This window comes from Carlito syrichta, unplaced genomic scaffold (genome assembly GCF_000164805.1).
Source record: "Carlito syrichta isolate Samal-C Ts95f unplaced genomic scaffold, Tarsius_syrichta-2.0.1 Scaffold130390, whole genome shotgun sequence".
NCBI classification, from domain to species: Eukaryota; Metazoa; Chordata; class Mammalia; order Primates; family Tarsiidae; genus Carlito; species Carlito syrichta.
In genome coordinates, this window is record NW_007074486.1 from 50,193 (window position 1) to 68,276 (window position 18,084).

Here is an 18,084-nt window from a genome sequence, read left to right on the forward strand (position 1 = left end):
TTCCTTTCTTTCCCTATTTAGCCAAACAGAACATTGTGCTATCTTATCATCACATAACCCACCTAGATGTAAAGAAGGGAGAACAATCAGGTGGGAGAGGAATGAAGCAGCTCTATATGTAGTGATTCTCAAATAGGGGGCAATTCTGCTTCACATGGGGACATCTGACAATATCTGGAGACATTTTGGTTGTTACAACTTGAAGGTGGGGTATGTGTGCTACCAGCATCTAGTATATAGAGGCCAAGGATACCACTAAATGTCCTATAATGCATGAGACAGCCTCGTTCCCCTCAAACAACGGTTTTATCCTAAATTTTATTTAATTTAATTTATTTATGGTTTAACTTTTAAGTTTTTTATTTTAAAGATGTGGGGTACAATTCAGGGTTAGGTATACAAATACTCATTATGCAGGTACCCTTGTTAATGAGGTGTGCCCCCACTTCCCCAGGCAGATTCCAACTACTGCCAATCAGACCTCCCTGCAGTGTCCCACTACTGTCAAAATCCTTTTCCTATAGTATTACGATAGCTGTTAAAGGTCTGCATATGAGTGAGAACATGTGATACTCAGTTCTTTGTTTCTGCGAAAGATCAGTATTATAGACTCTAAGTCTGTCCAGGTTGTTGCAAAGTTCATGATTTTGTTCTTCTTTATGGCTGCATAATATTCCATTGTGATATGTACATTTAAAAAAATCTAGTCCTCTTTTGATGGGCAGCATGGTTGGTCCCATGTTCTTGCTATTGTGAACAATGCTGTGATAAACATATGTGTGCAGGTATCTTTTTATAGAGTGATTTGAGTTCTTCTGGGTATATTCCCAGTATAGGGATTGTGGTGTCATACTGAAGGTCGATTTTTAGAACTTTTAGGAATCGCCACATTGTTTTCCACAGAGGCTGTACTAGTTTACACTCCAACCAACAGTGTAGAAGTGTTCCCTTTTTGGCACATTCTCCCCAGCATCTGTTATTTTTTGAGTTATTGATGATGGCCCTCCTGACTTGAGTTAGGTGGTATCTTAGTGTAGTTTTAATTTGCATTTCTTTGATGACTAGTGAGGCTGAGCATTTTTCATGTATCTGTTGGCTGCTTGTATGTCTTCTTTTGAGAAAGTCTATTCATATCTTTTGTCCACTTTGTAATTACCCCAAATTTTAAGAGTGCCACAGCTAAGAAACCCTGTTCTATGTGTGAAGAAAATACTTATGGGCCTAAGGCAGGTAGTATGGCCAAGTAAATTAGGGTGAGAAATAGAAGTAATATTATAGTATAAATACAGTCTGCCTGATCAGAGAGAAAGGGATGATATGTTACTGAAATAGATTACAAAACTTATAGAGGCAATCAGTGAGAGGAGACAGAGTGAGAAGGACACTTAAGCAGGGAACAAAGGATCTTAGTTCAGATTCTACCTCTGCTACTTAGCAATGTGTGTGATATTGGACAAGTCACTGAAACCTTCTTTTATCCATAAAACAGAGGCAATACCTACCTTACCTTATAGGACTGTGATAAAAATCAGATGTGATTTATAAAGGGATATCTACATGTAAGTTATTAACAGGGTGGAGAAAATTGGATAATCTGTGTATATGCTAAGTTGCATGAGGTGGAAAACAGAGTACCTGATAAATCTCTTACCTACTCTGATGGTAATTTCTTAACTCAAAAGATACTACAAGTAATGAAGGAAATGGCTGCTTTGGCCTTCAAGTTTATACACAAAGAAGAACTGATTATAGAAGTAAAATGATGGAAATCTGTTTGTAGGGGAACAAGGAGCATGATCAGACATCAGTGTCCTAGACTTTATGAAAACAATCTCCAAAATTCATGAAAAAAGATAGTTAAGATCCTGGGGACAGAAAGTCTAAAGAGAAGAATAACAAAAGGATAAAAGACTTTTTAAAAGGAAAATTGTCAGCCGGGCTTGGTGGCTCAGCCTGTAATCCCAGCACTTTGGGAGGCTGAGGAGAGTAGATTGCCTGAGCCTGCGAGTTCGAGACCAGCCTGGACAACTTGATGAGACCTTGTCTCTACAATAAATCAAAACTTAGCTGGGTGTGGTAGCGTGTACATATAGTTCCGGCTACTTGGAGGGCTGAAGCGGAAAGATTGCCAGAGACCAATAGGTCAAGGCTGCGTGGCCGTGAGTGTGCCCCTGCCCTCTAGCCTGGGCGACAGAGTGAGACTCCAACTCAAAAAAAAAGAAAAGGAAATTGTAAGCCAGGCAGGATGGCTTGCACCTGTATCCCAGCACTTCGGGAGGCAGAGGCAAGAGGATCGCTTAGCTCAGGAGTTTGAGACCAGCCTGGGCAATAAAGTGAGAACTTATCGTTACAAAAATATCAAAAAAATTAGCAGGGTGTGTATGCACCTAGCCACTTGGGAAGCTGAGGCAGGAGGATCACTTGAGCCCAGGAGATTGAGGCTGTGGTGAGCTGTGATTGTGACACTGTGCACTCCAGTCTGGGGTGACAGAGTGAGGCCTTGACTTGAAAAAAATTGTAATTGTCTAGTCACAAATTATTCCAAAAAAATCAATATAGTTACTTAAAAATGGGCTTTCAAATAAATTCATATATAAAAAGAACACATAGAAGGTTATAGGAAATTCTGCTCAAACATAGGAGACTGACCACCGGCATTTCTTTCCTTTCCCTTCTAAGATACTACAAAAAGAAATAAGAAGTGTACTAATCCACTAGATCACAGGAGATGAAATATCAGTAGGAAGAAAGTTTCAACATATTTTTAGAGTACAGGTTGACAAGCAATATCTGACTTAGCAAGATGGAAGAAGCCTCAACCTAGTGTCTACAGAGGGATAATAATGATGATAGTGATAGAAACAGCTAAGTTTATCAGTGTTTCCTATACTGCCCTAGGTACTTTATACATATTAACTCATTTAATCCTCTCAGTAGTCCAATAAAATAGATATTAGATATTATAACTATCCCTACTTTGACTGATGTGAAAGCTGAAGCAAAAAGAGGTTAGGTAATTTGCCCAAGGTCACACAGCTAATGAGTAGCAGAGTCAGAATTCAAATGTAGGCAGTATGACTCCAAAGTCCATGGAATCTTAATCTCTGTGCCCTAAGGAAGCAAAGTAATTGGATCTCTTGAAAGGTGCCAGGTTCTGCAGAAAGTGTCCTGGGGTTGAAAGACGAGAGGGGTTGGTAGAAAATGTATACAATATATAGAACCCTTGAATTCTCAAGTCTCCTCTCCAGAGCCATGCAACTACCATGTCCCTTATTCTAAATAATTCTCAGTCTACCTTATGGTATATATTTTATACTCACCCATTAGAGGTTGATATTTTCTTGGGACTGCCTTAAGCTCTTTTTTTATTGTATACATTTTCCCTGTGTAATCTTATCCATCCGTGCCTAGAGTCCAATAAATACCTATATACTAATGACTTCCAAAGTCTGTATCTCCAAACCAGACACCTTTACTGATGTCCAAATATGTATTATGACTGCCTACTGAATACCTCCAGTGCACTATGGCGTTGCATAAAAACATTGAATTAAACAGAGTTCATCTTTCAGTGCAAACCTAGTCCTTGTCCAGTATTATTCCTTTTCATTGTCTCACCATCTAACCTGCCATTCAACCAAGAGCAAATCTTGAGTCATCTTGGACTCTTCCTCTTTTCTCACACCACACATCTGAATCCTTTACTCATCAAACATTCAGTGAATATATACAATGCTTTAGTCATTGTGCTAGATATTAGAGATACAAAGATGAATAAGTCAAAATCCCCACTTTTAAGGAGTTCATAGTCTAAAGAGAGAAACAGACATACATCATACAACCAAACAAATAATTGCAAATATAATGTTAGAGGAAAAGATATGTATAGTTAAAATGGGCTCTCATAGGAGAGAGTGGTAACTTTTACCTGGGAAGGTAAAGGAAGGTCATAAAGAAGATTCGAAGTTAGAGTTGAAATATGAAAAATGACTAGGAGGGTAGGGTAGAAAAGAAGGTTGTAAGGCCATTCCAAGCAGAGGAAGTGGCATATGCCAAAGAACATGTGAGAGAATATTATACGTTTAGGAAATATAGATAGTTCAATATGAGTACAATGCAAGTTAGAACATGGAGAGTGTTAAACAATGAGATCAGAGGACAGCTAGGAACATCTCGTAAAGAACTGTATAAGTCATGTCCAAGTATTTGTATTTATCATGTAAGACTGGTTTTCAAACTGTATTCCTCAGAATCTTAGGGAAACTTTAGGGAGCCACACAAATATTTCAGAGTTTCTGCAAATGTTATTTGGATTTAGTTTTAAAAAATTATTTTTTTATTGTGGTAAAATATACATGACAAATTTTACCATTTTAATCATTTTTAAGTATACACGTACAGTTTAGTGGCATTAAGTACATTTATATTATTGAATGCCATCACTACATTTAAACTTATTTTTTTATTTTTATTTATTTACTTATTTATTTTTTGAGTTGGAGTCTCACTCTGTCGCCCAGACTGGAGTGCAGTGGTGGCCGGCTGCGGCCACCACAGCCTCAACCTGCTGGGCTCCGGCGATCCTTCCGCCTCAGTCTTCCAAGTAGCTGGAACTACAGGTGTGCGCTACCACGCCCAGCTAATTTTTGATTTATTGTAGAGATGAGGTCTCGCCAAGTTTCCCAGGCGGGTCTCGAACCTGCGGGCTCAGGCAATCCACTCATCTCAGCCTCCCAAGGTGCGGGACTACAGGCTGAGCCACCGAGCCCGGCTCATTTAAACTTATTTTAACTACTTAAAAGAATACATTAACCCAGGCATGGTGTCACAAGCCTATAATCCCAGCACTTTGGGGGGCCGAAGTGAGAGGAATGCTGAGCCCATGGGTTCCAGACCAGCCTGGGCAACTTGGTGAGACCTCGTCTCTACAACAAATCAAGAAAAATTAGCTGGGCGTGGTGGCACATGCCTGTGCTTCCAGCTACTTGGAAGGCTGAGGCAGAAGGATCACCTGAGCTCAGGTCAAGCCTGCGGTGGCTGTGAGCGTGCCACGGCACTCCAGCCTGAGCGAGAGAGTGAGACTCTGATTCAAAACAACAACAACAAAAACCATTTAAATAGTTTACTCTAAAGTGCTATATACAAGATCTTAACATATTGGAGTCTATCAATGTATTACCTGTGCATTGAGGTTAATTAATTTTTCTACATCTTTGAAAATACCTCCATTATCTGTGCATATGTTTTATGTTTTTGGCGAATGTATAGTTTAAGGCTGTGGGGCTTTATACTATACATTTTTCCAGTTCAAATGCTCATGGAAAAGTGTGCAAATAATTATACAGTAGTACTCTCTTATCTTCTGTTTCAGTTACCCATTGTCAACTTAGCTCTAAAAATATAAATGGAAAGTTCCAATAATTCAACACCTCATGAACAAGGTTACCTGCATAATCAACGTTTGTATACCTAAGCCTGAACTGTACCCCACATCTTTAAAATAAAATAAAATTAAAAAAAAACCAAATTGGCCGGGCTTGGTGGCTCAGCCTGTAATCCCGCACCTTTGGGAGGCTGAGGTGAGTGGATTGCCTGAGCCCGCAGGTTCGAGACCCGCCTGGGCAGCGAGACCTCATCTCTACAATAAATCAAAAAATCAGCCGGGGTGGTAGCACATGCCTGTAATTCCGGCTACTTGGAAGGCTGAGGCGGAAGGATTGCCGAAGCCCAGCAGGTCGAGGTCGCGGTGGCCGGGAGCGGCCACTGCATGCCAGTCTCGGTGACAGAGTGAGACTCCAACGCAAAAAAAAAAAAAAATCAAAAGTTTTCAATAGCATACAGTTCTGAGTAGTGTGATAAAATCTCACACCACCCAACTCCCTCCCACTCTGTACAGGAAACATTCCTTTGTCCTATTCCCCCGTTACTCGCCCATTAGTCATTTAGAAGCTGTCTAGGGAATCAGACAGACTGTCAAGGTATCACAGTGTATGTGTTTTAAGTAGTCCTTATTTGGCTTAATAATGGCCCCAAGGCATAAGAGTAGTGATGTTGGCAATTCAGATATGCCAAAGAGAAGCCATAAAGTGCTTCCTTTAAGTGAAAAGTTGCAAGTTCTTGAAATAATAATAATAAAAACAATCATATGCTGAAGTTGCTAAGCTCTACGGTAAGAATCAATCTTCTATTCATGAAACTGTGAAAAAGGAAAAAGAAATTCAAGCTAGTTTTACTGTCATATTTCTTTTCTTTTCTTTTTTTTAAGTTGGAGTCTCACTCTGTCACTCAGGCTAGAGTGCAATGGCATGCTCATGGCCACTGCAGCCTCAACCTGGACTCTGGCGATCCTTCCATCTCAGCCTTCCAAGTAGCTGGAACTACAGGCGTGCACTACCATGCCCGGCTAATTTTTTTGATTTATTGTAGAGACGAGGTCTCACCAAGTTGCCCAGGCGGGTCTCGAACCCGTGGGCTCAGGCAATTCACTCACCTCGGCCTCCCAAAGCGCGAGATTACAGGCTGAGCCACCGAACCCAGCACTACTGTCATATTTCAAACTGCAAAAGTTATGGTCATAGTGCATGACCCATAAATGTCACCCCAGATCTGACCTTGGCCTCTGTCTCTGGCTTCTTGCTGTGCACTCTTGGGTTGGTACTCACAGATGGCAAAGTAACTCAAAGGCCATTGCAGAAGCATCAGACTCTGGAAGTGATCAGGCTGCTTGAAATGAGGCATGATGCCCAGGAGCCTGGGGAAGGCAAAGGTCCCAGAACAATGTTCCAACCAAAGGTGTCACCAGCCTCTGAAAGCTCACTCAATGGTGAATGTATATGACTATGAGGAGTCTGCATATCTGCCCTCCTCCTTTGTTGTCCTACTCCTAACACCCACCCACTCTAGGGGACAGACTCTGAAGTGCAGCATGGGCTGTTCCATCAGGTCTGGTCCAACCCATTGCCCTTTGACTCGCTTTCCTAGGATTATTAGGACATCAGGATGGAGAAAGGTAAGAACGACTACTATCTGGTTCGAGTGACACAGTAACACAGAGAAAAGGAAACAGTCTCACAGGCTACTCAGAGACCATAGGGCTTGTAACCTTAGGGAAATGACTGGTGGGAAGGAAGCCCTGGGAATTTGTAGGGTGGAGAGCACCTGGGATTAGGTCTCTGTTGCCTTGAAGCAGCCTGGTTTGGGGCTGCCCTGCCTTTAATTTTTTGTTATAAAAATTTCCAAACACAAAACTAGAGAATGCAACAAATTTTTATCTTCATGCTCGTCTTCAACAACTATTAACATTTTTCCATACTTGCTTGATTTATCTCCCCACTCTTTTTTTTTCTTGGAGTATTTCAAAGCAATTCTGAGATAGCATGTAATTTCACCCCTAAATACATGATTATGCATCTCCAAAAAATACAGATGCTTTCCTCCATAATAACACCACTATCACCATTAACAAATGAATAATTCTATAGCACTATCTGATTCCCAGTCCATATTCAAATGTCTTTTTATAGTTGGTCAATTTGAATTAGAATCCAGAATCTTAATTGTCCCTATATTTACTTTTTGGATAATATAAAATTGTTTTATGATATCTGGTTGATACTTAGACAAGTGAGTTTTGGTCACGAGTCTCTGAGCACCACATTTTCATCTAATGCTAATACTCCAAGGCAAAGTTTTGTTCAGAAAAATCCATAGGAGATAACTCTATGGAAAAGATTGGTCTCTTAAGTTTCTCTCTCATAAAATAGAACCCAGATACAGAAATGCACTTAAAACAAATGTATGGCTTAATGAATTATTATAGGACAAATACCTTGTAGCCACCACTATGTGTAAAGCCCTATTCCAATTACAACACTCTTCCTCCTCCCAAAGTAATCTTTATCCTGACATTCAGTCATCTTTTCCTTGCTTTTCTATGGTTGTCTTACCCAAATGTATTTCCCCTTATGGTTTAGGCCTGCTTCCTTGCTTATCTATCTATCTATTTATTTATTTGAGTCTATCTACCTATCTACCTATCTATCTATCTATCTATCTATCTATCTATCTATCTATCTATCTATCTATCTATTTGAGTCAGAATCTCCCTCTGTCACCTAGGATGGAGTCCAGTAGCTCGATCATGGCTCACTGCAGACTAGACCTCCTGGGCTCAGTGATCCTTCTACCCTAGCCTCCCGAGTAGCTGGGACTACAGATTTGTGCCACCACATCCTACTATTTTTCTTTCATTTTTTTTTTTTGTAGAGATGAGGTCTCACTATGTTGCCTTTGCTGATCTTGAACTCTTGGTCTCAAGTAATCCTCTGCCTATGCCTCCCAAAGTGCTGGGATTACAGGCACAAGCCACTGTACCTGGCCCTGTCCACAGATCTTATTTAGCTTTCACCAGTTTTTATGTGTACTCTGGTGTGTATGTGTGTGTGTACTTCTATGCAATTTTATCACATGTATAACTTCATCTAATAATCACCAAAATCAAGATACAGAACTGTTCTATCACCGCAAGGCTTTCTTATGCTACCCTTTAGAGGCACACTTCCCTCTTCATCCCCAATCCCTCCCTAGCCCCTGGTAACCACTAATTTATTCTCCTCTGTAATTTTTTTTAAATCTCAAGAATGTTATAGTTACAGAGAGTCGCCTAGGCTGCCAGAGGTTAGGGATGGGGAAAGAGTATACTCCAAAGGGCTAGTATAAGGGAGTTGTTGGAATAATTGAACTACCACATGTTCTTACTGTGCTGATTACATGACTCTATATATGTGTTAAAACTCATAGAATTGTACACCAAAATAAATTTTATTATATGTTTAGAAAAAAAGAATGTTATAAATGGCATCACAGAGTATGAGACCTTTTGAGACCAGCTTTTTTTTCACTCCACATAATAATCATCTATCCAAGCTGCTATACCTATCAGTAATAGTTAATTCCTTTTCACTGGTGAATAGAATTATATAGCATAGATGTAGCAGTTTGTTTAACCATTTACCTGCTGAAAGACATTTGGGTTCTTTCCAGTTTTTGGCTATTATGAATAGAGCAGCTGTGAACATTTAGTACAAGTTTTCGTGTAATCATACATTTTCAGTTCTCTGGGATGAATGCCTAATAATACAATTGCTGTATCACATGAGAAGCACATGTTTAGTTTTTTAAGTAGCTATTGGATTATTTTCCATAGTGGGTGTACCATTTCGCATTCTCACTGGTAATGTATGAGAGATCCAATTTCTCCACATTCTCACCAACATTTGGTATTGTCACTATTTTCCCCATTAGCTATTCTGAGAGGTGTATAGTGGTATCTTATTGTAGTTTGAATTTGTATTTTCTTAGTGACTAAAAATGCTGAACAACTTTTCATGTGCTTATTTCTTTTGTATATCCTCTTTACTGAAATACCTGTTCATGTCTTTTGCCTATTTTCTAGTTGGGTTGTTTTTTACTTTTGAGTTTTGAGAGTTCTTCATACATTCAAGATACAAGACCTTTGTTGGATATATTATATTTTGTATCATAGAAAATTTCATGATATGCATTATGAATAAATAAATCGTGATCTTAAAAGCAGCTCTAATATGACTTGAAGATCGACTTACTCGTTATACATCTGAATTTACAAAACAAATTTATATGAATTTAAAACCTGTTTTTAATCTTTTTCAAATATTAGAATTTTTTGTAAGGTTTCATTTAAAAAACAGTTCTGCTTTAAAGGAAGGCACATAAAAGTATTTTGTAGATATGATGGAAAACAAATGAAAGGTTTTAAAGAAGGGGGGAAACGTGATCAAGTTTGGATCTTAGAAATATTATTTTGGCTGTTATTTGGAAGGTAGACTTGAGAGCAAAAAAACAGTGTTTAAGAAACCATTAAAAAGGCTATTTTAATAGTTCAGGTGATAGATCTCTGAGAACTGGAGTAGTGAAAAAAGAATTATGGAGACAGAAGTTAGAAGTTTTTATTCAAGATATAAAAATGACATGACCAAGCAAACTTCTTGATGTGAAAGGTAAGAAAAAAGGAAAATATATGACATGTGCTAATATTCCATGAATAAAGTAGATATTCATTCTTCTAATCAGTCAACAGTTATAGAATATCTATTGCATGTCAGGCAAAATGCTGGGTACAGATGGCAGGAAAATAAGAACTGTTCTCTGCCTTTAAGGAACCCAAAGTCTAATGGGGAAAACACAAATAATTACAATGAAAAACAAGAGCATCATGATATATCTTGATAAGGCTTTGGGTTGCAGGCTTTAGGTAAATAAATTTGTCAAAATCTAGCTTATACTTAAAATTTGTGCTTTTCATTGTACACCTTACATTAAAAATATAAATATTAAATGCTAGTTAATAATAAGCAAGCTGAAGTAGTTACGGAAGAAGCACACTAATATGTGCAATTTGCTTTAAAATATATTTTTAAAAAGAATATAGATTGATGAATGGATGGACAGATATGTGATAAAGTAAATATAGTAAAATGTTAATGGTAGAATCCAGCCACTAGATATAGGAGTATTCTCATAAAATCGAATTCGCCACATGAAGACAGAGAGAAGGCACTTCTGACAGAGAGAGCAGAATGTGCAGACACACGGATAAGAGAATGTTAGGCACACTTAGCATGGCTAGGTAGATTGCAAGGAAGGAGTGGGGAGAGGGGAAGCTAGCCAGGTAGGGAGGGCTAGAGCATAAAGGCCATGTCTTCATGTGTGGTACAAAGTGAGGAGCTCTGAAAAAGCTTTTAGCAGGGAGATACAGTTAGGAAGAATACCCTGGCTGTTGATTAGTTGATGGCTTAAAAGGGTACCTGACTGTAGACAGAGAAACCTGTTGGATAGCTTGCTATAATAAAAACAAAACAAACAAAACAAAATACAGTGAGGGCCTGAACTAAGGTAGTAGTAGTAGGATCAGAGTAAAAAAGAGTGAGTTGAAAGATGATAAGGTAGGACAGACAGGACTTGGTCACTGATGGGACTGGGGAAGAGTCAGAGTTTAAAAAAGACTATAGAATGATGCCCTGTTTTCTGGCTTGGGTGACTGGTTGGATGTTGGTATTATTCACTGCAGGTGATGGAGGGGCAGGTTTAACAGAGGCAGGAAGGGATGAGAGGTTCATCCCTCATGAGGAAGGAATGTAGAATGGGAGGCACCTATGGGACCTCCATGAGATCCCCCACAGGCAACTACTTTTACAGGCTGAAATATGACATATGAGATATGGAATAGATGAGGTTTGAAATCAGCAGTATACAGGTAGGAGTTATAAGCATCTAAGCGAGGGAGACCACTTGGCAGGTGGGGGTGACAGGGTGACGGGCATGAACAGTGGGAAGACAAGAAAAAAAAATCTCAGGACAGAACCTGGGTTACGTTTCAGATAGGGGAGGGTAGAAGGTGAGAAGCCTCACAAAGAATTCAGAAAAGTGAGAGGAAAATCAGGAGAGAAGAGTGTCACAGAGTCAAGGGAGGAATGAGACTATCCAGAAGGGGTAGAGTGTCAGACACTGCAGTCACCAAGTAAGAGGGAGATTGAAAAATTCTAATGGATTTAGTTGGCAAGGTCATTGGTTGACCTCAGCAGAAACAGTTCCAATGGAATAAGGATGGAGAGGTGGCAAAAAAGCAAAGTGAAAGGAAAAGGAAAGAGAGGAGGACAAAAGATTTTGTTTTATTTTATTTTAAAATGGGAGAAATATTAATATGCTTCTATGTTGATGGTGGAAAGTCAGTAGAGAGGAAAGGTTAAAAACACGGGAGGAGCAGGGGTGCTTGATGGAACCAGGTTTCTGAGGCAGTGGGGCGAAAAATAAATTCAACAGAGAACACACATGTATAACAGCATGGAGATCTGAAACAACAGAACTGTTTAGAAAAACAATGAGAGGCTGCTATATGCCCGGAACTCTGTAATCTGTGGAGAAGTGATGGGAGATGAAGTAGGAGAAATAGAGACACCAGAAAATGACAATATAGTCCTCCGGTACTATAGAATTTCAGAGGAGAAAAAATATATTAGAAGATAAAAATGGTTGAAAAAGGCAATGTTGAAAACCCCATGACAAATTGGGCCTTGAAAGATAGCTATGTTGTAGACAGTTTGATTGTGTGTGTGGGAGGGTGGAGGATGGTGGGGGGGTAGGGTGTGCACTACATTCTGGGTGAGAAGAAGAGACAGCTGTGATGAAACTATAACAGACAGCTGAGAATGTGGGCTGGGATTAGTGTACAAAGGGTCTGGAAGACCTGGCTATGTTTTTTAGACTTCATCCTGTAAGTAGTGATGTGCTACTAAAAAAAAGTTTCTATTCAGGGGAGGTATCATGTACAACGTGGTATTTTTTTAAGTTACAAGTGCAGTTTATTTGGTTTTTTGTTGATACATAATATTTGTACCTATTTATGGAGTATATGTGATATTTTATTACATGCATAGAATGTATAATAATCAATTTAGGGTATTTACAATATCTATCACCTTCAACATTTATCATTTCTTTGTGTTGGGAACATTTCAAGTCATTTCTTCATTTTGAAACATACAATACATTGTTGTTAAGTATAGCCACCTTACTCTGCTATCAAACACTAAAACTTATTCCTTCTATCTAACTGTATGTTTGCACCCATTAACCAACCTCTCTTCATCTCCCCTTTCTCAATCACCTCCAACACCCTTCCCAGTCTTTGGTAACTAACATTCTACTTTCTACCTCCATGTGATCCACTTGCTGAGCTCCCATATGTGAGAACATGCAATATTTGTCTTTCTGTCCCTAGCTTATTTCACTTAACATAATGACCTCTAGTTCCAGCCATGTTGTTGAAAATGACATGATTTCATTCTTTTTCTATGGCCAAATGGTAATACATTTTGTATCTATGCCACATTTTCTTTATCCATTCATCTGTTAGTGGACAGTTAGGTTGATTCTATATCTTTGCTATTGTGAATAGCGTGACAATAAACATGGAGGTGCAGGTATCCTTATGTTCAAAAGGCATTTTAAGAAGACTAAATTAGCTAAAGTATTTGAAATAGAATGCCTTCTAGGAGTTAAAGAGTTGGGAAGCCATTGTTCAGATGTGCAGGGCAAAGGCATATACTTTGTAGAGGTGGCAGGAACAGAAGTGGGTGCATCTCCACAACTGTGCAAAGGAAGAACTAGCAGCAGGTGGTGGGTACTCAATCCTAATCGGGGAGATCATGCTGGGCACAATAATTAGGCTAATGGAACAGCAAGAAGAAAAAGTAAAAGAGACTGAAAGGAGTAGTTTGAGTAAGGAAAAGAACTCAGAAAGTGAGAATTTACAAGACAACAGAAGAGTTTCCAAAAGGGCATGTTCAACTGTCAATGCCACAGAAAGATCAGGTAAGATGGGCAGTGAAAAAAAAAATTAGTTCTGTTAATTAAGATATCCTTGGCGATATTTTAAATAGTTGTTTTAGCAAGGTGGGTAAAGACAGACTACTGAAAGGGTAAATCAGGCTGCTGGATACAAAATCAGTATTAAAAAGTAAATTTTATACCCACACACCAAAAACAAAGTTAGAAAATACAATTTTAAATGAGCCTATTTATGTTAGTTACGTGGGTTTGCCTAGCCTATGAAAATTCAGCAAGCTGTACACTTATGATGGGTACTCTTTTCTATTTGTATATTTTTTCTTTTTTAATTAATTTTTTTAGAGATGGGATCTTGCTATATTGCCCAGTCTGGTCTTGAACTCCTGGCCTCAAGTGATCCTCCCACCTCTGCCTTTCAAAGCACTGGGATTACAGACATGAGCCACTATATCTAGTCTCTATTTGTATATTATACTCCAAAAAAATTTATAACAATATCACTTGCATCTGAAAAGCAAAAGAAACCATCAAGAGAGCAAGAAGACAGCCCACAGAATGGGAAAAAATATTTGCCAACTGTATATCTGACAAAGGCCTAACATCTAGGAGATACAAGGAACTCAAACTCACTGAAAGGAAAAAAAAAACAGCTCCATTAAAAAGTACGCAAAAGACATGAATAGACACTTCTCAAAAGAAGATATACAGGCAGCCAAAAGACACATGAAAAAGTGCTCAGCCTCACTCATCATAAGAGAAATGTAAATCAAAACCATATTGAGATACCACCTAACCCTCGTAAGAATGGTCATCATTAATAAAACAAACAACAACAGATGCTGGTGAGGATGCAGAGAAAAAGGAATGCTTCGACACTGCTGGTTGGAATGCAAAAAACTAGTGCAATCTCTTTGGAAGAGTGTGGCGACTTCTGAAAGAACTAGAAATTGACCTTCCACATGACCCAGCAATTCCCCTATTGGGAATATATCTGGAGGAACTCAAATCATTCTACAAAAAAGATACCTGCACACATATGTCTGCTGCAGCTTTATTCACAATAGCAAAAATATGGAACCAACCATGCTGCCCATTGAAGATGAACTGGATAAAAAAAATGTGGTACATATACACAATGGAATATTATGCAGCCATAAAGAAGGACAAACATATGGATGGCAACTTGGATGGATTTAGAGTCGATCATACTCAGTGATCTATCACAGAAACAAAGAACAGATTACCATATGTTCTCACTCATAAGTGGACCTTGAACAATTATAATGCTATAAGAAAAGGCTTGGCAGTAGTGGGAAACTGTCAGGGATGGGTGGGATTGGTAGTTGAGGGAAACTGCTAGGGGAGGTAGGGGCACACCTCATCAACAAGGGTACCCACATAATCAACGTTTGTATACCTAACCCTGAATTGTACCCCACATCTCTATAATAATAAAATAAATTTTTAAAAAAACAGTATCATTTGCAATACTGTCAAAATACAAATTACCTATGAATAGAACAAAAGATGTATAAGACTTCTACAGGGAAAATCCTTGAGAAACATTAAAGAAGACCTAAATAAATGGAGAGATAATCTATGTACATAGATTTAGGAGACTTTATTTTGATTTAATATAATAGAGTAACCAGAAACAGACCAAGAAATATTTGGGCATTTAATATATGACAGAAGTGGCACTTTTTACCAGCAGGGAAAGAATGGACTTTTTATTAAATAATGCTAGGACAAATGGATATTTATATGAAAAAATGAAACTAGACCCCTGCATCATACCATGTATACAAAACAGTACTAGGTGTACAAGAGACTTAAGTGTGAAAGACAAAACTGTAAAGCCTTTATTATATAATATAGAATATCTTCAAGATCTTGGGAGTACTAAAGGATTTCTTAAACAAGAGACAATGTAATCATAAATGAAAAGAGAATGAAAAGACAAATTAGAGATAAGAGAAGATATTTGCAAAACATATAGGGTTGAGGAGACTTCCAATAAATATAACTGACCAATGACTAGAATCTATAGTATATTAAGAACTACTTTTTAAAACCAGTATGAAAAAGACAGACATTCAGTAGAAAAATGAGCAAGACTTGAACAGGCATTTTACAGAAAATACACATGACCAATGAATATATGAAAAGGTGATCAACCCCATTAGTCACTAAGGGAATAAAAATTAAAATCACAATGAAGTATCACTCTGTACCTACTAGATTGGCAAAAAAATAAAAAATTCTCACAAAACAGTGTACAATAGAGGACCCCCCAAAACCTGGAACTTATTTATTTAAAAAATCTGTATTTATTCTTACATGTTTAAACTTCTGTCACCTTCAAAGTACTCTCCGTTTGATGCAATACACCTATTGAGATGCTTTTTCCACTGCTCAAAACAGTTTTTGAACTCATCAATTTTGATGCCTTTTAGTGCTTCTGTCATTTTTTGCTTCACATCTTCCATATAGACAAATGTTTCCGTGTGAGAACTTTTTCATCCAGGGAACAAAAAAAGTTGCTAGGGATAAGATCGGGTGAATAATTCGGGTAGGGGCACAGGGTCCATGCTGGTTTTGGTCAGAAACCACTGAACACTCAGCACGGTGTGGGCAAGTGCACTCATAAGTCACCCATCATGAAATGGTCAAAGGCACTGAAAGAATCCCCTAAAAATATTCACTGAAGCTGAACACAGCCTCTCACAACAATGCTAGCTAGCGGGTACACTGATGCCAACAGGTTCCCAGAACACTGACCTAGCAGGGGAAACCTGTACTTCAAGAGGCCTGCCCTCCAAAAGATAATTATGGGGTTTTTAGGGGGTGTCTCCCCCTCATATGTAGAGCAACAGAGATTCTCATACACTGGAACAAACTTCAAAAGACAGTTTAGTATATATCATCCTATGATCTAGTGATTCTACTTCTAGGTATATATCCTAGAAAACTCTTATACATATGCATCAGGATGCATAAACAGAAAGATTCATATGGGCACTGTTGCTAATAGTTAAAAACTGGAAACAATCGGAATACCCATCAACAGTAGAAAGAATAAATAGTGGTATAGTCATACAATGGAATACTATAAAGAAATGAGAAGAAATGAATTACAATTATGTGAAACATAGATAAACCTCTCAAACACCACAATGAGTGGAAGATGCAAGACACAATAGACTATATGCAGTATAATTCCACTTATATAAAATTTAAAAATAGACAAACTATGTTATTTAGAGATATACACACAGGTGGCCCTGCTATCAAAAAAAGCAAGGGAATCAATATTACAAAAGTCAGGAGAGTGGTTACCTGGAGAGGGAAGAGAGGGGTTATAATCTTAGCGAGTTATGCATGGGTACTGCTAGAAGTATTTTGTTTTCTACCTAAGTGGTAGTTGCATGGATGTTCACTTTATAATTATTTATTAAACTATATTTATGACATACAATTTTCTGTATGTATGCTATGTCTCACTAAAGAAATGAAACTAAGAGTGAATCACATATGTTGCTAAGCAGTGTAAACCTTTTTGAGGCGCTTGATGCTAAAGGGAAGGAGACAGGGTAGCAATTGCAGGAGGATTCAGGACTGAAGGAATTTAGGTACATATATTCACTCAAAAATACCTGTACAAAATATTCATAGCAGTACTACTCATAATAACCCCAAACTGGAAATTACCCAAATGCCTATTCAACAGCAGAAAAGATAAATTGTGGTATATTCATCAGTGGAATACTGTATAGTAATGAAAATAAATAAACTACAACTACATACAATACTATGGATGAATGTCATGAGCATAATGCTGAGTTAGGGTTGCCAAACTTAGCAAAAGAAAAAAAACACAAAACATCCAGTTAAATTTGAATTTCAGATAAAAGATGAATAATTTCAAATATAAGTATAATCCACACAAAATAATCTGTCATTTGTCTGAAATTCATATTTAGCTAGGCATCTTGCATCTTCTTTGGAGACCTTTCATTAAGAAGTCAAATACAAAGGAATTAATGCTGCAAAACTAATCTATGACTAGAAGTCTGGACAGTGGTTATTCTTTGGGGAAGACAGTGACTGGAAGACAAGTGGCACTTCTGGGAAGCTTGTAACATTGTTTCTTCATCTGGATGCTATTTACATGTATGTATTTCATGTTGTGAACATTTACCAAACTGCATAATTATGATTTGGACACTTTTCTGTATGTATACTGTACTTCAACTGACTAGCCTATCTATTATCCATCTGCAATCTATAATCTATATGGCAGTGGCCTAAATATGTTTTATAACCAAAATGACAACCAAAAAATAGGGATAAACTTATCGGGAAATGTGTAGCACCCACATAGATTGAAGGCAGGAAAATACTCTGAACAGGTAATTTAATCCGGAATATAAATTAATGGTCTATAAATATAAAAGCATGTTCAGCATTACTAGTAACTAGAAATGAAAATGAGATAGCATTTTCACTTGCCAAATTGATAATACTTAATAGACAAGTTAGAAAAATTAATAATCTCATTTCATTCTTTCATAGGAGTTTGGTAGCATCTATTTTTAGAAGTACATGGATTTGGGGAAGATGGTAAGTTGAAGATATTCCAGATCCTCTTTATTCCAAAACCTGATACGCTGACTGTTCTTGTTCCAAGTAGGTGCT